Genomic DNA, 6,235 nt, shown 5'->3' on the forward strand with positions numbered 1-6,235 from the left:
GGAGATTAAAACCCACTCAGAGCCAGGACTTCACTAAAATCTTAAAAGCAGTCATGGGATTCTGCTCTTGTCTTTGCTCATACTTGTTCTCTCTGGTGCAATAAATAATAGTTATTCATTCTCCCAATGTGACATGTGGTAACTGAAGTCTATACTGCGAAACCCAAAATTATTTAAATCACAAAATGGGTTTTTATGATGAATTCACCAAGAGAAACAAAACTGTATAAAGATGTCTAAACAAAGAAGAAAGTCTGCCACATTCTGCAAAGCAATGCAATATCGTTATACTCTATTTAACAGACAAGCAATGGCATTTCCGAGCAGAATAAGCTGCAGAGACATTTGAAGCATTTGCGAACAGGCGCGGCCCATTCATATGGGCAGGTGGCGCAGAGCTCCACTAAAAAAATCATCCACCCAAAAACATAGTTCCTCCTCATAAGCTATTTTTCCACATTAATACAACGAAATTTACATTGAATTAAATATTACCTAGTTTCTGTGAGTGAGACAACGACTTTTGATCTTTGAAAATTAAATTTCGTTTCAGTTATTAGGTCTCAATTTAGTGCATCGCGCCATATTGGCGTAGGAGAACTCAGCAACCTGCTTTCGCTGGCAGGTTTATTACATGGCCTTGTGGCCAAAGATGGGAACTGCAATAAGCGCCAATAAAGGCTCATTGGGGCAGCAAAGAGTCTGCCTTACTGCCCTACTCTGCAGCCCTCTGGAGTTAGTCCACACATTTAGACTACTGCAGAAATGGCCATCAGCATTGTTGCGCCTGCTGGCTGTGTTTAACAGTGTAGAATTTATTTATTTAAAAACAAACAAACAAAAAACAACAACATTTGAACGACTAAAAGACAAATTAGTAATTAAGCAGCTTGGCCCTGATAGCCCTAGTGGAAATTCCAGTTGAAATCCAGTAGAAAACCGTTTAAAAACCAATAGAAATTTTAACTGGTTTCTATAGGGAAACTGAAACACATTCAACTGGTTTCATAACTGGTTTCTACTGGAATGCCCAGTAGAAAAACCAATAGAAATTTCTACTGGAATGTATTGGTCTGGTTCCAGTTGAAAAACAACTGATAGAAACTGCTGGTCTCAAATGGTTTGTATTGGTTGAACTGGTCTCAAACAGTCTGTATTGGTTTTAGCTGGAGACAACTGGGTTATTGAGTTCACATGAACTCACGTGGTGTGTGAAATGTTACAGTTGGTATTTAAATGGATTAAACTAATTTCAATTGGTGGAACCTGGAATTATAGTGAATACATCACTGCATGTAATTTATGTTTTAACAGTTTACTTCCACCACTTCCACACAGGCCCAGAACGCACACACCTTTGTATACTGCAATCTATATATACACCTTGATAATAACAATTTAACAGAGAATACTGAAATACAGGCAACAAGTAAATGTATAAGGAATGCCTTTATTGTCATCGTAGATGTACAACGAGAGTCAGTGCAGTACCAAGCAACATAGAAGGAATTAAAATATAACTACAAAATGTAAACATAAAGAAAATATAGAAACATAAAAATACGAATATAAAATCATTTTAAGTGGCAGTGCAGTGCCTCAGGAAATGTTTTGTTTGATTGATTTAATAGGCAGTACGTTGGAGGATGGAAATTTCAAAACATTTAAACAGCAGTGTCAAATTCTAGGCTACTTAATAGGCCTAAACATGGTTAACCAGGCATACAAGATTCGCTGGTAATGGTACAATACAGAATTTCACTTTTAAAATACTTTGTTGTTCTTAATGGCGGTGACCTCCAATCCAGCGCTGCCTTTGTCGTTCTTAATAGCGGTGACCTCCCTGGTGGGTGACGCTGTTTTTGTCCTTATTTCGGGGAGGGGGACCTCTTGTTCTCCGCTGTCGTAGCTAGTTCTCGGTCTTCGGCTGCATTATATAAAATCCGTAACTACGTACTCACTAAACGCATTAACAGCAGCAGGCATACTCAATATAAAGCCGTATCTACAAAAAGCTGTTACCTGACCAGCCTAACGTTATTGTTAACTAAAAACGAACAGCAGCAAGCGTGTGCTACATTGAATATACAGTCTCCGCGGAGACACACAGGAACTGATTCGGTAACGTTATCATCTGTCTTTAACAATCAATATAACTCTACGAGCATACAAGCCCACGAAGTGAGTACTTGTTTTTGTCATATGTAAAAGCTAAAGTAAGTTAAGTAAGATATGTTAAACACTTAATGCAACGAGTAGCTTACCAGTAGCAAAACCTGGCCTTAAGGCCAGGTAATATGCCCCGTCGTCCAAACACCCAGTACTTGGTAGTTTTGTCGAAATCGAATTTTTTTTTAAGAGAAATCAGAACAACAACCCGATAATTATCTTCCAAGTACCTTACCAGAGCAAACTTTTTTTTTTACTGTGAAGTTAGGCTATCTGTAGGCTGTAACTGTAGAGCTGCGTTTTACCCGAAGCCAAATTCGCGGGTTTTGATTGCTTGCCTTCGTGCGACGTTACAGCAAGGATTTATGAATACACCAATCAGATTACTCAAGAAGGGCTATGAGCCACGACCCCTTCCTAGGTATCTCTTCAGTCAAGACGGAGGACAAGCTCATCATGTAACCAAAACGCTTGCTCTGATGTAATATAATTGTTTCAGTAAGTAGTGATCATGTCCAAATAAACAGTGTGTGCACTTCTTTGGCCAGTTTATAGCCGGCAAAATATAATTTAAAAAAGTGACCAGTAGGAAGGCAGAAAACTTTCTTTAAGCAACATACAACTTTAAAAATTAGTGTTTTTAAATTGAATATGAATTCATGTTCAATTTAAAAACACTTATTTTTAAAAGAAACACTAACGGTTAAAACGTTTTACAAATGACTTGACATTTTCAAAAAAGAAACCAATGTATTCCAGTGCACTTTGTACATTGTTAATTGATGAATCAAACAATTCATTTAATTATATTTCATTATTTTTGAGTGCATTCTCAATGTAAAGCACTTTTCTCACCAAGTGCAGGTACTGGGTTTGTTAGACCAGTTGAGACCAATTGTTTCCAGTTGAAATGAATAGCAGACAACACCAGTTACATCCTATTGGTTTCATCTGGGTGGAACTGGTGAAGCAGCCACTGCCCATGGCTCTGTTGGTCTAAATGGGTTTTAAATGGTTTCAACTGGTATTCTTAATTGGGCAAACCATTAGAATCTGAAAACCCAGTTGGAACCAATTGAAACCGGTACAGACTATTTGAGACCAGTTCATCCCAATAGACTAGCTATTGGATTTTCAGCTGGAAGTTCCACTAGGGAGACCAGACATTAACATTACTCAGCAAACCTCTGGGACAACAGGACATTTTTGCGAACATGATATGACAATAAAACATGGCTATGTGGTTGCTCAACACGGAATACAGCATTCTGTTTTCCCTGCCTATTGTTGGGAAGTTTTAGGGCTCTGGTACTACGAGGGTGTGACTGCTGAATGTACATAGTGACGATTGTTATCAAAGCTCACGTCACCAGTGTGTTGTTGTCTGTAGCTGAGAATCACTGGTTCTTTGCAAAAGGCACAGAGCTTTTCAGAGAAAATTTGCTTTTTAAGTATTAGCCTATTATTGTTGACTGCTGTTTGTTTAATCGGTCCACTGGTTTTTTGAATTGCCGTTTTTAATCGGTTATTTTCCAACTGAAAATGAATGAGAAAAGTTTTAGGTCTCTAATGGTACGATGAAGGTTTGCACACAGCGGCAGTCAATAGCTGGATTCAAGGGACTTTTGCTCCACGATATTTAGACTTAAAGCACAAGTCAGTTATGAAGTCTCACTGAAAAACGGATGCTGTGGTCCATTGCATTTGCTGGCGGAAATGCGTCTCTAGTTCATCTTTGAAATGTGTTGGCTACTGGCTGGTATGTTTACAAGTATGTACTGTCTCTTCACTAATTTAGCAATTATTATACTTAATTACTATAATAAGTATTTAAGATACTTAATTATTAAAATAGCAGTATCAAAAGTGGGCGTGGTTAGCAATTCAGGTGCTGGAGCCAGTGTGTGCCCCACTTGTATTTATGGCTACTGTTTGTGAATATACATCCATGTAGCATTCTTCACCATTTACCAACCTTTTTCTTTTGCAGTGGTTCGTAAAAAATCTTCCCTTTGGTTTCTATTTTGGTCCTAGATCAACTGTAGCCCTGCACTGTGTTTTAGATTTAGATTTCCCTCACATGGTTCACTTTTTAAGACCTTTAGCAGATTTCTGTATAGTGTTTACCCATCAACCTTCTAACAGTACATATTTTAGAACACCCCCAACTCCGGTGGTCGACCTGTATATTAAAACCCAGTAAGGTCAGGGGGTCAGTTCCAATTCGGCGAAAGGTTCCACCCTGTTTGGGAGCGCTACACATGGCACAAAACCCAACAGTGTACCACTCTCACCCTCACTCAGGTCCTGACCAATTTGATCAAGTATTTTGTTAACACGCTGGCTGAGTCAAATATTTAAGTGGGAGGACCCAAACCTGCGCTCTCTCTGCACATGGCTCATTAGTAAGTTCAGGGGTTACACCGCAAGACACGACCAGCTCCCTGACCATGTCAGGGGTTACACCACAAGACACAACCAGCTGCCTGGCCATGTATCAGTGGATCTCCCAGCAACTAGGGTAGAGCTAATGAGTGTCTCTGCCTCTGCTCACTGGATGCTCCTTGTGTTTTAAAAATGTTTCAACAAAATGAGGCATCTTAGTGAAGTCAAGTCTATTAAAATTCAACAGGAGCAGGAGCCTGTCCTGCCTCAGGCCACAAGATGGAAGACTGAATGAATACCGGCCCCCTCACTGTCCATTCAGATCCATTTACAAATCTCAGTTTACATTGACCTGTGTATTTGGAATGTCGTGTCAGATCTCAATATCAAAAATGCAAGATTAATGCAACCTAAATGAGGACATTTTTTGACATTCAGGTTGTCATGAGATAGCAAGATATTTGCGACAGCGCTGCTTTAAGCTGATGACCAGCTTTCAGTCTTTTTCATTCATTTCCATGGTTACGTGGCTCACAGAGAGCAGGGCTGGTTCAGACTGTTAGAATACAGACTGCTCTTATCTGCTAATGTGGGGTCTTAAATAACTGTGAGTCTGTAAACTGTGATTCAGCCCACAGGGCAACTATACAACGCTTCAGTCTACAGTTTTGGCACATCACATGAAAAAAAAAAAAAAAAGAAGAAGTCTTCTATGCAATTCTGTGGGTTTGGAGAGTTGGGAACTGTGTCTTCTGCTACGTTACATTTCTGTCAGGCCTGAATTAGAGCACGAAAAAGCAAAAGTCTGCAGGCATAATATCCCCAGGAGCACTGACAGAAACCTTTTACCCCTGTAGCTCCCCACGGGGCCCTCTCAGCCCGCTCATGGAGCCGGCTGGACCACCATCTCACATAAACGATAAAGCTTGTCCCCACACAGTCCCCAGAGGAACGGATACAGCAGGACTCTCCAACAGTACAGGTCACCATGAGATATTAACTTAGCTCCACTAACAAATTAAGTTAAACTGTCTTTCTTTTTTTTTTTTTCTTGAACAAAGAAACAAGCCACTGATTTCTCCTGCCTGCTGCTATTCATACATTACTCAAACTAAAATGAATTTTTAATGATTGCGGAGCAAAGGGTTGCTTTGATATCTGTGAACTGCCATTTCGAGAGGCAATATTTGTCGTTTGGCATTAGGGTTCACAGAAAGAGACCTGCTTATCTCTGGTACAAAATTTAGCATAATATGATCCGAAAATGCTGAGCCTCAAGACAGCGTTATATCGGAGCGATTAACTCTCGCAGTTGCCATAGTAACCTGTGCAACTTGGGGTCAGGCTGATAATGTGATTATGTGGTCTATGCACAGGTTTCACTTTTGTGGTACACAAGATGCATAGGACAAATGCAACTATTCCAGCTCCGATCAGTCTGGGATCAGGGATCAGCGATCAAATGGGGCTATGTGAAAATGAATCACTCCTGTTATCTTTCATGTCTTTCCACTCAGTCAACCTTAGCTGTCTTTCTTTTAGGACCATGTCTCTGCTGCCTTCTATTTGTGGTGTAAGAGGCCACCGCTGTTTTATGTCAGTGGTGATTAATGACACAAGCTGACTTGCTCATGTTATTTCATCACCACTGACTAAGCAGAAGAAGGAGGCAGGACCACAC

The sequence above is a fragment of the Chanos chanos genome, chromosome 7 (genome assembly GCF_902362185.1).
Source record: "Chanos chanos chromosome 7, fChaCha1.1, whole genome shotgun sequence".
NCBI lineage: Eukaryota > Metazoa > Chordata > Actinopteri > Gonorynchiformes > Chanidae > Chanos > Chanos chanos.